The following is a 17,001-nucleotide window of genomic DNA, read 5'->3' as shown; positions in this document are numbered from 1 at the left end:
TAGCGAGAGAGATAGCGAGAGAGAGATACACAGAACCAGATAGCGGAATCCCAGAATTCCATCAGTCTATGACCATTTGATTTGTATAACCAATTGATTCTTAAAAGCAAAGTGCATTAGGTAGGTATCCTTTTGACGATTCCTATACGAGTTGATTGATCAGCATGTCTGTGGTACTAAGTGTTACTAATTGTCTGCACACGTAGTATCTCTACAAGTTATGAACTGGCCAGCCCTGCTCTAGACCCATATACAGTACCAGTCAAAAGTTTGGACACACCTACTCATTCAAGGGTTTTTCTTTATTTTTACATTGTAGAATAATAGTGAAGACATCAAAACTATGAAATAACACATATGGGATCATGTAGTAACCAAAAAAGTGTTAAACAAATCAAAATATATTTTATATTTGAGATTCTTCAAATAGCCACCCTTTGCCTTGATGACAGCTTTGCACACTCTTGGCATTCTCTCAACCAGCTTCACCTGGAATGCTTTTCCAAAAGTCTAACCATAGAAAATCCAACAAGTGCTCAGCATATGTGGGAACTCCTTCAAGACTGTTGGAAAAGAATTCCAGGTGAAGCTGGTTGAGAGAATGCCAAGAGTGTGCAAAGCTGTCATCAAGGCAAAGGGTGGCTATTTGAAGAATCTCAAATACAAAATATATTTTGATTTGTTTAACACTTCTTTGGTTACTACATGATTCCATGTGTGTCATTTCATAGTTTTGATGTTTTCACTATTATTCTACAATGTAAAAAATAGTAAAAATAAAGAAAAACCCTTGAATGAGTAGGTGTGTCCAAACTTTTGACTGGTAGTGTACATGTTATTGATGGGACCCAGTCTCAGCTCAGCCCCTTCACTTGCACTCAGGCCAGCCTTAGCTCAGCCCAGCTCTGCGGGTCGTGGGAAAGGCCAGTCCAGACGGTCAAGCTGTGCCCACTGTGCCCTCTCTGGCGTGGGCCAATTCCTACGCTCCACTCTCCTGTCCAACCACTCACTGCTACAGGAGCCATGATGTCTGGTGTTAGATTACATGGGGAGATGAGGGGAAGGGTAAATGCTGGGTTTAATCTGTTAGTAATATCCTGGTGGTTGTAACAGTGAGATGGGCAGATAGATAAGACAATGGGCAGACAGGTGCCTGGGAATCTACCCCCAGTTCTTAAGTACTTTTTAATGCCCCAGTATGATTTGGAATCAGGCAAGAGTCTTTATTAGACATAAGAGCACCGGTGGGAGAATTTGGGGCACGCTATGAGTAAGAGTCAGCTAGCCAATGTAGCTACCCTAAGCTACTGTAGCCATTATTATCTAGGCCTTCGGGCAACTGTGGGCACCATTGACCACGTAATAATTGAGCTCACGAGCCAGTGACCAAGGATCACAGACCATAAACCACTTCAAACCAAACCACTGGTTAAGGAACCAATGGTCAAACGCAGACTGTTATAAGGATTATTCACTACTGTACATACTGGAGAGAAGCTGAAACCCTACATTCATTCATTGTTCAGAGGAAAAGGGGATCTCCCTTAGGCTAGGGCATGAAGCTACATTTCCAATGGTACAGTGCTACAGTAACAGTGTTCAATGTTCAGGACATGAAGTTCTGTGTGCCTGTTCTGTGTGCACAAGGATAGAGGAATCATTTATGACAGTTGGTCTTGAAATTAAGCAGAAGGCGAGTGAGAGTGAGTGAGAGCGAGAGGTGAGAGAACAGACACAGAACGTGTTCCTGGGGGGTGGCTAGCTACTGTGCTCTTGTGGCTGATGCTTCGCCAAAGAAGGAGATGAAATTCACAGAATGCACACACGCATTCATAGGAATAATTTGAACACACATAAACAGCCTTGCTCACATGCACGCACGAGCACATGCGCACACACACACAGGGTAGGAGCAGGGCAGAGATTGATGGCGATCCCCAAACATTCAGAGGTAGCTCCCATTACTCTGACCGTTGACTGTGAAAATAACACAGAAAGGGAGAGAGAGAGAAACCGAGAGAGAAAGAAAGAGACAGTATGGATGAGAGAGGGGTAAGAAAGAAAGAGGGGAGAGAGAGAGCAAGAGAGAGCGTTGGGTGTGGGACATTGAAGATAAGTGTGTGTGTGTGTATGAGGCTGCATTTACAAAGGCTTCCCAATTCAGATCTTTTGCATATCAGATACCCATCTGATATTTTCCCTAATGTGTAATCAAGTATGGATGTAGGGGGTGCAGTGGGGTCACAGCCATCTGGACTGCTCCACTGGGCTTTCGCAAATCTCATCCCTAATTCCAGGGGATCTACATACACAGACCCCCGCCTCTCACACACATGCACACACACGCTCCACTCATGCGCACAGACACACACACACAGAAGTTTAGACTGTCTCAACATAGGGTTATTAGGAGACTGACTTACGGTTGGGCGATTTGATATTTTCATAAATGTCTGCATTGTGACTGCGTCATTTGAGATCATGTTGCACAAGTGCTTCGTAGGGGACCCTATAATCTTGGCTATTTGAACGATCTAGCTCTTAGCGCTTTTTAACCAAACCTTGCATTTGACCTCTGTGATTTAAGAGCTGTCTGACCAAAATGACAACCCATTTAGGCACCAACACTGGTGTTAACAGTCTATCATAGGAAATAGAATGCTCTATTCTACATTTTATAGCTAGAATATAGCGGGCACTTTAGAATTAGAATTTAGTGACAAACAAAGATATAGGCCCAACTTGTTAGGAAAATACAAACTAGCGGTTTGCAGATGTAAGAAACACAAATGAATAGTGTAATTATAGAACGCTAGTGGACTTCTATTAAGAAGCAAAGTGAAAACAGCATCGTTGTCATCGACATTGTTGCATGTGCTGCACTGACAATGCAGAGACGACGCAAGTGTCTCGTGGTGGAGGAACAACAAATACGCTCCTTGAGTGACAGGGGGCGGGGCTAGATCTGTGTGGATAGCGGCATGGAGAGAGAGTGGAGAGAGATGACTGAACTAGCAAAGTAAACTATAAAAATGGACGTTACACACGGCATATCACATTAAACACACCAAACATTCAAATACCCTTGCAGAAGGTAAAGTAAAAACCCAAACCGGTACGAGCATCAATACTGGTGTATCTTAAAATACAGTATACCGCTCAGCCCTACTCTGACTATTCATCTGGTTTGCATAAAGAGGATAGATGTGGCCAGTTGTTAGCAGGTATTTAGATGAGCAGTCTACCATTCTACTCTATGATTCTCTATGTTTTGATGCCATTCTACTCTACTGAACACAGAGCTCTTAGGACAACTCTAGGGCACGTTAAGTAACTAACTAGCGGAAACTTCTGTTTACCTCAACAAATAAACAGCCCGTGGCTCCTTGTGAGAGAGATGGCATTTGTAACTAGTGTTTATCTCCGGGGGGATATCCATCCAATAATATTTACACTGCAGAGGAGCGAACATGGCAGACCAGCACATGCTACTATGCATTGCATGACCTGCAGATAACCTCACCAGAGGCAGACCCTTTCTGTTAATAAATAATTAATAAGTGCTTTATAAGTAGTTAATAAGTGCTAAGCATACTCTTTCTTTGAGGAACAGGGCAAGTTCGACAGCTTTGTATACATGCAGGTTTGAACACTTAGAAGAGGACAGTGCACAAAACAAGACCGCTTCACACTACACTATAGGGTCGGACCTATAGTGTGAATCAGACATAAGAGCGCTGCACTCTAATAAGTCTTGCAGGAAATGGAAAGCTATCCATTTCCTGGTGAGCAGAAAGAGGTCAGGGGTCACACTAATGCGCCTCTGTGGTGCCGTGAGAGGGCCAGTATAGCGTGATGAGGGGGACGGTGGAGCGACCAGTTAGATCCTCAGAGAGCTCAGACAAACGCTTAAGCTATATCTGCTGTTATCATAGCTGTAGTGTTATTTAGAATAGATACTTAAGTACCTCCCTGATACTGTAAGTAGTAATAATAATAATAATAATAATAATAATAATAATAAGCCATTTAGCAGACGCTTTTATCCAAAGCGACTTACAGTCATGCGTGCATACATTTTGGTGTATACATAGTACACCGGGAAACAATATGCTTAGGAAAAAATATTAGTGTGTGGAATTGACAGTCAGGGGAGATTTATTCATGGAGAGTTGTACAGTCGGACAATAGTTTTGCTGCCTGGTGTGCTTAGGGATATTATGTCCAAGAGCAGTTGTTTTGACTGCAGGTGGATATTCCTGCATGGCTGTGGCAAACATCCTATCAGAGTCAGAGGTTTAACACTCCCCATATATATGGCACATTAGTGTACTGAAAGTATTAAACAGCATCGGCAGTCTATTTCAGAGTGTATCCATGTAGCCCTACTACTAACAGAGTATTTCAATATTCCTAGTGTTTTATTTACCAGTAAGACTGCAGTACCATCAGGGTATATGTACTGTCAGTGCTGTGGGTATACTAAGGCCCCAGTCAGTATTATTAGCATCAACCTTTACAGGCATGCATAGCTGGGTGAGAGGGTTCAGGGAATGGAGACAGAGAAACAGCATAGTCAGGAGGAGAAGAGTGAGAGAGGGAGGGTGGGAGAGAGCTGACATAGAATGGAAAGTAGAGCAGGACAGATGAATCAGAGTGAGTGTGTATGAGGAGAAGGGGTAGAACGAGAGAAAGAAGACGTAGGATGAGTGAGAGAGCGAGACAGAGAGTGGCAGCGGAAGGAAGCGGCTGTGATAAAAGAAAGCGAGAGAGAGAGGGAAAAAGAGAGCACTCAAAGCTGGTCTGGAGAAAATGAATCATATTTTATTCAAAGCCCTATTAATTGTGTATTCATGACTATCTGAATTTTACATTAGAGGCAGCGTCAATCTAGCCTTAATGCATAAATCAATATCACTAACAGCTACAGGGAAAAAACATATTTATATAAGTACAGAGGGGAAAGGCAACCTAAATCTAGAAGGATTTAACAATAAATGTACATGTTATCTTTTCCTCTACAATTCCTCAGAGAAAAGGATTTAACTTTGAAAGGAAAGGTAAGGAAGGCCCTTACAAATATTGATACTCAGCTATTGTCTGGTGCTCTGCTGCTCTCCCATAGAAAACTCCAAAAGAGGCAGACAGAAATGCATTGTGTAGAACAGAGATGTCTCTGTTACGTAGCAATAAAGAATCGTGTCACCAGCTTTACATGTTACATTTCTATGTGCAACCTCCCCCCTCCTCCTGTGCAATAACAGCCAGGTCAACACATCAACTGCTCTACAAGTTTCCTCATTTCAGCCACAGAGGCTCCAGATTAACATCACCCACCATAGTCTGCCCACGGTCCCCTACCCCTCCAACACCTCATAACCCCTCCTACCCCTGGCTAAACAAACTGATCCTATTGCTGCTAATGCTCGCCTGTGGCGAGATAGGCTGAGTTAAACTGAGGGGAATTAGTAGACTAGTTACTAGTTACATCATGTGGGTTTGCATGATGGTGGGGCCAAGGGGGAAAAAAATAAATACATTTAGCAGGCAGGGAGAAGGACAACCCTGGGATTGGTCGTTTCTGTCATCCAGGACCCCAGGACCCTGTGAGAGAAGCTTTTGTCGACCGTGTGTGCGCGCGCATTTGTAGCGAGGACCGTTTCAATTAGACAGACACAGCTAGCTCTTTGTGGTATTTAAAGACTTCCACAGTGCCTTCTCTCCCTCTCCTCACACACTAGCTTGTTCTTTGCAGGAACCAGGGGAAAAAACGCTTTTGGGTCATTAACAAAAAAGCATGTCTGTATGCAAGAGTTCTGCCTCAAAGCTGTCCATCTGAAGATCCTGTCTTTGATATTCACATGCATTCACACGACTGGCATGCCTGCTTCCTCCTGTTTTCATTCACTAAAACACCTGATTTGAGTTTCTAGGTCAGCTTAGTGACGTCAAACTGAATATATTATGACTGAGGATAAAGCTTTGCTGTGACAGGCTATCTACATTTATGTCCTCTAGAGATATGGAGGGCTCTGGGATATTGGAGGCTTTACTGGAATACTGGCCAGTGTGTGTGTGTGTGTGTGTGAGTGTGTTTCCATGGGGTGGGGGTAGGGGGTCCCCCTGGGGCAGTATCCCTTGTGGAAGATAAATATCCATATGAAAAGACCTGCGCTTCCTGAAGGATCATAGAAGATGGATTAAAATGTACAGCGAGGCTGATGATTAGTTGGGCAATGAGAGGGAAGGTGAATGGAGGGGGTGCATGTTCAAGTCACAGTCTGTGCTCTACTAACGAGAGAGAGACAAGTCATCCACTAATTCGCCAACTAGAAAAAAACAGTATGGGAATAATGTAATGATCTAGATAAGGGAGACATGGACACAGACAGACATGAACACACACAGCATTAATCCAATTATGATCTCTTTCTATTTCCAGTATGTTGGGTTGCTTACTGTAACACAGAAACAGATCTGCCTTTTGAGTCAGTGAAACGATGGAGAGAGAGAGAACACTGGCCAAGAATGGCAGTCATGAGGGATCTCTTTGCTGGAGGGATCAATAAACACATGAGCATTTACCAGCACACAGCAGCACATGCCTGACAGAGAGAGAGAGAGAGAGAGAGAGAGAAAAGAGAGCAGGAGCGAGAGGGAGAGAGAGAAAGATGGAGAGAAAGAGCGAGAGAGAAAAGGAAAGGGAGATTTTCTTTGAGGAGTGACTCAGGGGTCTGTAAATGGTTTTCACACATGGGTAGACAAGTAGAATCTGTTCATGTTTTAAGTGTCGCTCAATAGGAATGTGTTAGCAACCGTAGCGTTGGATTGGATCAGGTCTTTCAACTAATACAGCTATAATCATGTCTGAGCACATCCTCCTTGCATCTACGACAGCACTAAAACATCTAACCTGTAGTAGTGCACGCCAACTGCACCGTGCATACCAACTGCACCTGCAGATAGCCTTTGAGAAAAGCCTTATGTTTTGAACGCTGTTTGAAGCTTCAAAGTGAGTGGCCAGTCTAACCACTTTCTATCTGTCTGTCCATACTCTACTACAGTATTCAGCTGCAGCACAGTGGATACATTCTAATATACTGTATGTTATTCTCATTTGGGGAAATGGTACAGGGCATCATCACCAGCAATAGGTTTTTAGCTACACTCTCCATCCCTCCTCAATCCCTCTCACTCTCTCCGTCTCTAGCTCTCTCTCCCCATCCATTCTTCACAATATTTCATTACATCCTCTACTTCTCAGTCGCTCTCTATACCTCTAAGTTCCTCCCTCCCTCTCTCTCTCTATCTATCACAGCATGTTTGCTTAGAGTCTTTCCTACTGAAATATGTGTGCCTTGCCTCAGGGTGACGTGATGGCAGAGGAACAGTCAGTGACATTAAATTTGCATTAGCCATTTGCTAGTGATGTGCTTCCACTGCTTGGGACCAACCAAGCCTCTCTTATATAACCAGCTGAGCAGCAGGCCAGGCAGGCAGGCACCGTGTGAGTGGCTCTTTCAGTCTCACTACATGGCATTTACAGCCCTAGATGCTAACAGTGCTAGGCTAGGTTAACAAGAACAACCCAGCAGCTATGAGTGTTCTCTCTGTCACAACCAATCGTAAACCGAATACTGATGTGACTAATGGGTGAATTGAATGAATGGAGTTACCCCAGCTCACCCCCATCCCAAATAGCTAGCTGGAGAGTTATTGATGGCCTCCTGGTAGATGTGAAAAGGAGTGGATGGGTGTAAGCCTGGTAGAGATGAGAATAGAATGTGAATGGGTCATTACATTTGATTTCAATTACTTTTTCACTGCAAAAAGTGATTGGAATCAAATGGAAAGACCCCAATATCATAGAATTGAAATGTGCTCATTCCCAAAATGTAAATGCATAAATAAGGCTATGGTATAGCACTGACGTCAGTGGAGGCGGTGGAGGGGAGGACGGCTCATAATAAATGGCTGGAACGGAGCAAATGGAATGGCATCAAACACATGGAAACCATGGGTTTGATGTATGTGATACAATTCCACCTATTCCGCTCCAGCCATTACCACGAGCCCACCCTCCCCAATTAAGGTGCCACCAACCTCCTGTGACTGACGTGATATACACTCATATTTGATCTATTCTTTACATATCAAAGTTGGGGTCTGGTCCACAAGGATAGAAAGCTCGGAACCCCATGGGGATGGGATGGGAAGTGTTTTCCATGTGGTTATGTGAAGTACTGTATCTCTGGTATTCCCTGTCTGTCATGTGTTTTGTCCCTTATAGGTACAAGTATTTGAGGCTAGTTGTCAAATGGTCCTCTACTGTAATACCAGGGCTTGGGAAGGAGCTAACAGTATTTAGACAAGTATGTTCTTTACATACAGTATGAGTACAAACATAAGCTAGGAAAACACACAAAGAACATACAAGAAAAGACACACACACGAATACACACTGGTGCGTGTGGTCAAAGAGCTCTATTTTCATGTCATCCAACAAATGTAAATGCCTGGAGTTCGCTAAACGTCATTGGCACTTGGACTGGAAATGGTGCTATGGTCAGAATCAAATATAAATTATATAAAGAATGAGTCAAAAGCTTTGGAAAACCTTAAATTACATTTTGGGCAAAAAGGCTAACTCCGCTCCATCATTCATTGAATCAGATGGCTCATTCATCACAAAACCCACTGATATTGCCACCTACTTTAATGATTTCGTTAATTGGCAAGATTAGCAAATTTAGGCATAACATGCCAGCAACAAACACCGACCAAATGCCAGCAACAATAATTGACAAGATTATGAAAGACAAGCATTGTAATTTTGAATTGTGGAAGAGGTGAAAAAAGTATTGTCTATCAACAATGACAAGCCATCTGGGTCTGACAACTTGGATGGAAAATTACTGAGGATAATAGCGGACGATATTGCCAATCCTATTTGCCATATCTTCAATCTAAGCCTACAAGAAAGTGTGTGCCCTCAGGCATGGAGGGAAGCAAAAGTAATTCCGCTACCCAAGAATAGTAAAGACCCCTTTACTGGCTCAAATAGCCAACCAATCAGCCTGTTACCAACCCTTGAAAAAATGGTGTTTGACCAGATACAATGCCATTTATTTTTTTATTTTACAGTAAACAAATTGACAAGACTTTCAGCACGCTAACTTTAAGCATCAGTTGTCAGAGCACCTTACCGATCACTGCACCTGTACACAGCCCATCTGAAATTAGCCCACCCAACTACCTCATCCCCATATTATTTATTTTGCTCATTTGCACCCCAGTATCTCTATTTGCACATCATCTCTTGCACATCTATCATTCCAGTGTTAATACTAAATTGTAATTATTTTGCACTATGGCCTATTTATTGCCTTACCTCCATAACTTGCTACATTTGCACACACTGTATATATATTTTCTGTTGTATTTTTGACTTTATGTTTTGTTTACCCCATATGTAACTCTGTGTTGTTGTTTTTTATCGCACTGCTTTGCTTTATCTTGGCCAAGTCACAGTTGTAAATGAGAACTTGTTCTCAACTGGCTTACCTGGTTAAATAAAAAATAAAAAGGGCATTCAACATGCAAGGCACCTACACAAATTACTGATGATTGGCTGAGAGAAATTGATGATAAAAAGATTGTGGGGGCTGTTTTTTTAGACTTCTGTGCGGCTTTTGACATTATCGATCATAGTCTGCTGCTGGAAAAACGTATGCGGAATGGCTTTACACCATTACGCATACGTTACCTGTCTAACAGAATAGAATGTTCTTTAATGGAAGCCTCTCCAACATAATCCAGGTAGAATCAGGCATTCCACAGGGCAGCTGTCTAGGCCCCTTACTTTTTTAAATCTTTACTAATAACATGCCACTGGCTTTGAGTAAAGCCATTGTGTCTATGTATGTGGATGACTCAACACTATACACGTCAGCTACTACAGCGAGAGAAATCACTGCAACACTTAAAGAGCTGCAGTCAGTTTCAGAATGGGTGGCAGGAAATAAATCCTAAATATTTCTAAAACTAAAAGCAATGTATTTGGGACAAATCATTCACTAAACCCTAAACCTCAACTAAATCTTGTAATGAATAATGTGGAAATTGAGCAAGTTGAGGTGACTAAACTGCTTGGAGTAACACTGGATTGTAAACTGTCATGGTCAAAACATGTTGATGCATCAGTAGCTAAGATGGGGAGTTGTCTGTCCATAATAATGCGCTTCTCTGCGTTCTTATCAACACTATCAACAAGGCAGGTCCTACAGGCCCTAGTTCTGTTGCACCTGGACTAGAGTCCAGCCGTGTGGTCAGGTGCCACAATTGGCTCAGAACAGGGCAGCATGGCTGGGCCTTAAATGTACCCGGAGAGCTAACATTAATAGTATGCATGTCAATCTCTCATGGCTCAAAGTAAATGAGAGATTGACTTCATCACTACTTGTTTTTGTAAGAAGTAATGACATGCTGAATGCACCTACTAGCACACAGCTCGGCCACCCATGCATACCCCACAAGATATGCCACCAGAGGTCTCTTCACAATCCCCAAGTCCAGAACAGACTATGAGAGGCACACAGCACTACATAGAGCCATGGCAACATGGAACTCTATTCCACATCAAGTAACTGATGCAAGCAGTAGAATCAGATTTAAAAAACAGATAAAAATACACCTTATGGAACAGCGGGGACTGTGAAGAGACACACACAGGCACTGACACAAGCATACACATGCTAACACATGGATTTTGTATTGTAGATATGTGGTAATAGAGTAATGGCCTGAGGGCACACACTTAATGTGTTATGAAAAGTGTTATGAAATATAATGTCATGTAATATTTTTAATTGTATATAACTGCCTTAATGTTGCTGGACCCCAGGAAGAGTAGCTGCTGCCTTGGCAACAGCTAATGGGGAACCTTAATAAATACAAATACCTACTGTAAAATATGGTCGTGGAACTTTGATGTTATGGGGCTATTTGTGACCAGTTAAAGAAAGCTGGGCATATGATGCACATCACTACTTCACAGGAGGCATTTGAAAAATATAGCAAGCTAATCAAACTCCATGTTACGTTATAGGGACACATGCTAAGTTGGCTAGCTAAATCAAATCAAATTTTATTTGCCACATGCGCCGAATACAACAGGTGTAGACATTACAGTGAAATGCTTACTTACAAGCCCACAACCAACACTGCAGTTTAAGAAAAAAAATAAAAAAGCAAATAATTAAAGCGCAGCAGTAAAATAAAATAACAGTAGGGAGGTTATATACAGGGGGTACCGGTACAGAGTCAATGTGCGGGGGGGACCGGTTAGTCGAGGTAATATGTACATGTGGGTAGAGTTAAAGTGACTATGCATAAATAATAAACAGAGTAGCAGCAGTGTAAGAGGGGGTTGGGGTGACTAACTAAAGTATTTTATTGTTTAAATCTTTTCTTAGTTTTTTAAGCACTACCTCACTGCTTTAGCACATGGCCACAGTCGCATATATTTCAATGTGAATTCTTTAAGAAATGGGTGGGTCTAAGACATTAGAGGGTGTGAACGATGCTAAATGGGTGTAAACAAAGAACAGCACTGTAGCTGTTCAAATCAAATCAAATTTTATTTGTCACATACGTGTTTAGCAGATGTTATTCCAGGTGTAGCAAAATGATTGTGCTTCTAAATCCGAGTGCAGTAATATCTAACAATTTCACAACATATACACACAAATCTAGTAAGGAATGGAATTTAAGAATATATACATATATGGACAAGCAATGACAGAGCGGCATGGACTAAGATACAGTAGAATATTATAGAATAGAGTATATACATATGAGATGAGTAGTGCAAGATATGTAAACATTATTTAAGTGACTAGTGTTCCATTTCTTAAAGTGGCCATTGATTTCAATTGGCAGCAGCAACCTCTAATGTGCTAGTGATGGCTATTTAACAGTCTGATGGCCTTGAGATAGAAGCTGTTTTTCCATTCTCTCGGTCCCAGCTTTGATGCACCTGTACTGACCTCGCCTTCTGGATGATAGCGGGGTGAACAGGCAGTGGCTCAGGTGGTTGATATCCTTGATGATCTTTTTGGCCTTCCTGTGACATCGGGTGCTGTAGGTGTCTTGGAGGGCGGGTAGTTTTCCCCCAGTAATGCGTTCGGCAGACCGCACCACCCTCTGGAGAGCCCTGCCGTACCAGGCGGTGATACAGCCCGACAGGATGCTCTCAATTGTGCATCTGTAAAAGTTTGTGAGGGTTTTAGGTGCCAAGCCAAATTTCTTCAGCCTCCTGAGGTTGAAGAGGCTCTGTTGCGCCTTCTTCACCACACTGTCTGCGTGGGTGGACCATTTCAGTTTGTCAGTGATGTGTATGCCAAGGAACTTGAAGCGTTCATCCTTCTCCACTGCGGTCCCGTCGATGTGGATAGGGGAGTGCACCCTCTGCTGTTTCCTGAAGTCCACGATCATCTCCTTTGTTTTGTTGACGTTGAGTGAGAGGTTATTTTCCTGGAACCGCACTCCCAGAGCCCTCACCTCCTCCCTGTAGGTGGTCTCGTCATTGTTGGTAATCAAGCCTACTACTGTTGTGTCGTCTGCAAACTTGATGATTGAGTTGGAGGCGTGCTTGGCCACGCAGTCATGGGTGGACGTGAATAGGTTATCTTTATTCTACAACAATAGGCAATTTAATAAATGTATCAACTTTTAAAGCAGCATTACATCCCAATGTTTCAATTTTGAAGCTCTGAGTCTGTACTTTTATCCAATGTAAAAAAAGTAATAATAATCAAAAGGCATCATGAACTTTCCCTAGTACCAGGACATTTTAGCCCAAAACTTGGTTGCCTCTGCCAGGAGGCTGAAACTTGGCCACAAGTGGATCATTAAGCAAGACAATAACCCCCAAGCACAAATGAAAAATCAACAAAGCAATGATTAATTGACCACAAAATTAACATTTTGCAATAGCCATCTCAGTCTCTGGACCTGAACCCCATTGAAAACCTTTGGTATGAATTGAAAAGTGCAGTCCATTAGCGCAGATACAGGATTTCAAGGATCTGGAAAGATTCTGTATCAAGGAATGGTCTAAAGCAGTGGTTCTCAACTGGTTTTGCCTGGGGACCCAAAATTGACAAAGACAATTGAGTCGCGACCCAATATTATGGACTGTTGATGATTACATTTTGTAATGTTGTATTGCAGCTGCCTTCTTGGGCAGGCTTTACTTGCAAAATAGACTGTCTCAATGGGCTAGTATTTTGGTTTTAAAAGAAAGTCATTACACAGCCATATTAACAGAGAAAACATTTATTATCAATTCAAGAGAATAAGCCATTTAATTAGGTGACCAGTTCAAGAGTGGGAGTGGGGTGTAGCTCAGTTGGTTGAGCATGGCGCTTGCAACGCCAGGGTTGTGGGTACGTTTCCCACGGGGGGCCAGTATGAAAATGTATGCACTCACTAACTGTAAGTCGCTCTGGATAAAAGCGTCTGCTAAACGACTTAAATGTAAATGTAAATGTAATAAATGATCAGACTCAGAACATGACATCAAAACCAGTCCAATAATGTTGATGAACAGTAACACATACCAGTGTTTAAAATAGAAAAAACAACAATCATTAGGATTTCATAATCACCAATTACCATGTGAATAGTTTCACAACCGTGACAAGTTTTTTTTAAAGGTGTACGTTTTTAACCAGTTCAATAAAATGTAATATTTACAGATCACATCCTGGAGAGTGGCGTGGAGCTCAGGCACCACGTCCTTCGCTGCCAATGCCTCCCTGTGTAGGAAGCAGTGGTTCCACGTCGCACTCGGTGCCCTCTCCAGGATCCGCTTTACTACTCTGGAGTGCTTTCCCTTCATGGCAGCTGCCCCACCAGTGGTCACACCGACGCACCCATCCCAGGCCAGTCCCATGGAGCCCAGGTACATATCCATTGTGTTAAATACAGCTTCTCCAGTGGTGGTGGTGGGTAAATCAGCACTGAAAAGGAACTGCTCCTCTAAGTTATTATCCCAGACGTGTCTGACATAGACCATTAGAATTGCATGGTTAGCCACATCTGCAGATTCATCAAACTGCAGTGCGTAATGGCCATTTGCACTGATGCGCTCTGATGTCTGGTGCGTTGTCCTCAGACATGTCCTGGATTCTCCACCTCATTGTGTCATTGGATAGGGGTATGGTTTTAAGGTTGTTGGCGGCTGACCCTCCCAAGATTTCAGTGGACATATCATTCGCAGCAGGGAGTATGAGATCCTCTGCGCTGGTGTGGCCTTTTTTGCACTTAGCAATGCGCTGGACCACAAGGTATGATGCGCAAAGTGCCTTTTCTTGTACGGTGCATACGTTCTTCAATTAATCTTGTGAGGCCTCCAGATAGCATGTATGCTTGGGGTCAAGATGCCTTTTCATTTAGGAGGGTTTCATGCTCTCATTAGCTAACAGCTCGTTGCATAGGACGCACAGCGGTCTACACTCACCCTGCCTGTATTCTATATATGTAACACATTGCTTTTTCAAGAAAATCTGGGAAGGATGCAATCACATGATGACAAATGAATAAGGCAGGTGTTCACTACAATGAACCAACACAACCTGACATTCATTGACAGAAAATGCCATCAACTTAGTGGGCCTACACATGTTATAGGAATTGCAGTTCTCCAATGTCATTGCCATCCTGAATCTCCCAGAACTGTCCCCGATTGCCCTCATACCTATTTTGCTACCACCCATGGCTGGCTCCATGTGATACCTGAACTGGACTTGCATGTAAAGAATGAGCTCTCATGTTGGGGTGACACATGCCTTGGTCTGGGAAACTGCAGTAATCCCAACATCCTTTTAAGGACATATGCCATTTATGGCAAACAAGAGGCCCCTTAGGATAGTCAAACTTAAACAAAGGTGCGTATGTCATTTTGTATGGTGGCTGGGGATTGACTGTGAGATAGTGGCCTTTGTGCACCATGCTTGACCAGCTCCACCTCCTCTGCAACCCTTTTACTGTCCATCAAAGCCCAGGGATCATCTTTAAATGTATGTGTGGAGCTGTGCTATGTCCCTCATAATGCTTCTTAGTCATAGTCTATGACCAACCCTCTAAATAACATCTAGTTAAGGTCACCCTCACCGGTTCTTTCACTCGCTTCATCTCCTGCTGGGCCTGCCCCAGACCGTGATCACAGCCAACCACCTACAGTTAAAGGGGAAATCCACTCAAAAACAAGCAGTCAAGTTTTCAAGATATTAGACTTTCAAGAAGCAAAGTGTCACCGGCCACATCATCATCAGCCAAATTATCATCCTACCGGACTTCCAAAGGAATATGTAGGATGTGACCTGCAGGAAGCTGTGCAAGCAGGCCCGAAAAATACAACCTCTACTTTGTCTCCTCACCCTGTTCGGACACACTCATGTCCTGGTCACCTCAAATACTTTGAATCAACCTGGCACACTTAGTTTCAGTAGGGAAAAGAGCGAAAAGGTTAGAGCTGTACATATACTGACTGTTGTTTTACAGGTTGCTTTCCTTTAACTTGGTTAGTCTACTATGTGCTTGTGTCGAGAAAGGCTTGTTATTATGTTTAGCGGAATTGCCCATTGTTGATATGAGTGTGTGAATGAGATTTAAACATGAACACATATTTAAAAGCCATTTGGCTTCAGCTATTCAAACAGAGGCATGCATGGCAGTGGCACTTATATTCCTAGATATAGCAAGAGCCTTAAGAAACCGTTTTACATACAGAATAACACAATACAAAATAAACAAGGGTAACTTATATGCAGGCAATGGTGTTTGTAATCATGTTGGCCATATTGGATTCAGAATCAAATTGATTTACACCAAAATAGTATTTATGGGCATGCCTCATCTACAAAATGTATATTTACAGTGGGGGGAAAAAAGTATTTAGTCAGCCACCAATTGTGCAAGTTTAAAAGATGAGAGAGGCCTGTAAAAGATGAGAGAGGCCTGTAATTTTCATCACAGGTACACGTCAACTATGACAGACAAAATGAGAAGAAAAAAAATCCAGAAAATCACATTGTAGGATTTTTAATGAATTTATTTGCATATTATGGTGGAAAATAAGTATTTGGTCAATAACAAAAGTTTCTCAATACTTTGTTATATACCCTTTGTTGGCAATGACACAGGTCAAACGTTTTCACAAGGTTTTCACACACTGTTTCTGGTATTTTGGCCCATTCCTCCATGCAGATCTCCTCTAGAGCAGTGATGTTTTGGGGCTGTCGCTGGGCAACACAGACTTTCAACTCCCTCCAAAGATTTTCTATGGGGTTGAGATCTGGAGACTGGCTAGGCCACTCCAGGACCTTGAAATGCTTCTTACGAAGCCACTCCTTCGTTGCCCGGGCGGTGTGTTTGGGATCATTGTCATGCTGAAAGACCCAGCCACGTTTCATCTTCAATGCCCTTGCTGATGGAAGGAGGTTTTCACTCAAAATCTCACGATACATGGCCCCATTCATTCTTTCCTTTACACGGATCAGTCGTCCTGGTCCCTTTGCAGAAAAACAGCCCCAAAGCATGATGTTTCCACCCCCATGCTTCACAGTAGGTATGGTGTTCTTTGGATGCAACTAAGCATTCTTTGTCCTCCAAACACTACGAGTTGAATTTTTACCAAAAAGTTCTATTTTGGTTTCATCTGACCATATGACATTCTCCCAATCCTCTTCTGGATCATCCAAATGCACTCTAGCAAACTTCAGATGGGCCTGGACATGTACTGGCTTAAGCAGGGGGACACATCTGGCACTGCAGGATTTGAGTCCCTGGCGGCGTAGTGTGTTACTGATGGTAGGCTTTGTTACTTTGGTCCCAGCTCTCTGCAAGTCATTCACTAGGTCCCCCCGTGTGGTTCTGGGATTTTTGCTCACCGTTCTTGTGATCATTTTGACCCCACGAGGTGAGATCTTGCGTGGA

General features: G+C 42.8%; 1 protein-coding gene across 1 annotated transcript in view; it reads right to left on the bottom strand.

The window, feature by feature from the left end:
• Positions 1–17,001, bottom strand: part of LOC121531463 (cortactin-binding protein 2-like) — an 88,573-nt gene that overhangs the window by 34,341 nt on the left and 37,231 nt on the right. The window lies entirely within an intron of this gene.

Source organism: Coregonus clupeaformis, chromosome 19 (assembly GCF_020615455.1).
Source record: "Coregonus clupeaformis isolate EN_2021a chromosome 19, ASM2061545v1, whole genome shotgun sequence".
NCBI lineage: Eukaryota > Metazoa > Chordata > Actinopteri > Salmoniformes > Salmonidae > Coregonus > Coregonus clupeaformis.
This window is presented reverse-complemented; position numbering and strand designations above follow the sequence as displayed.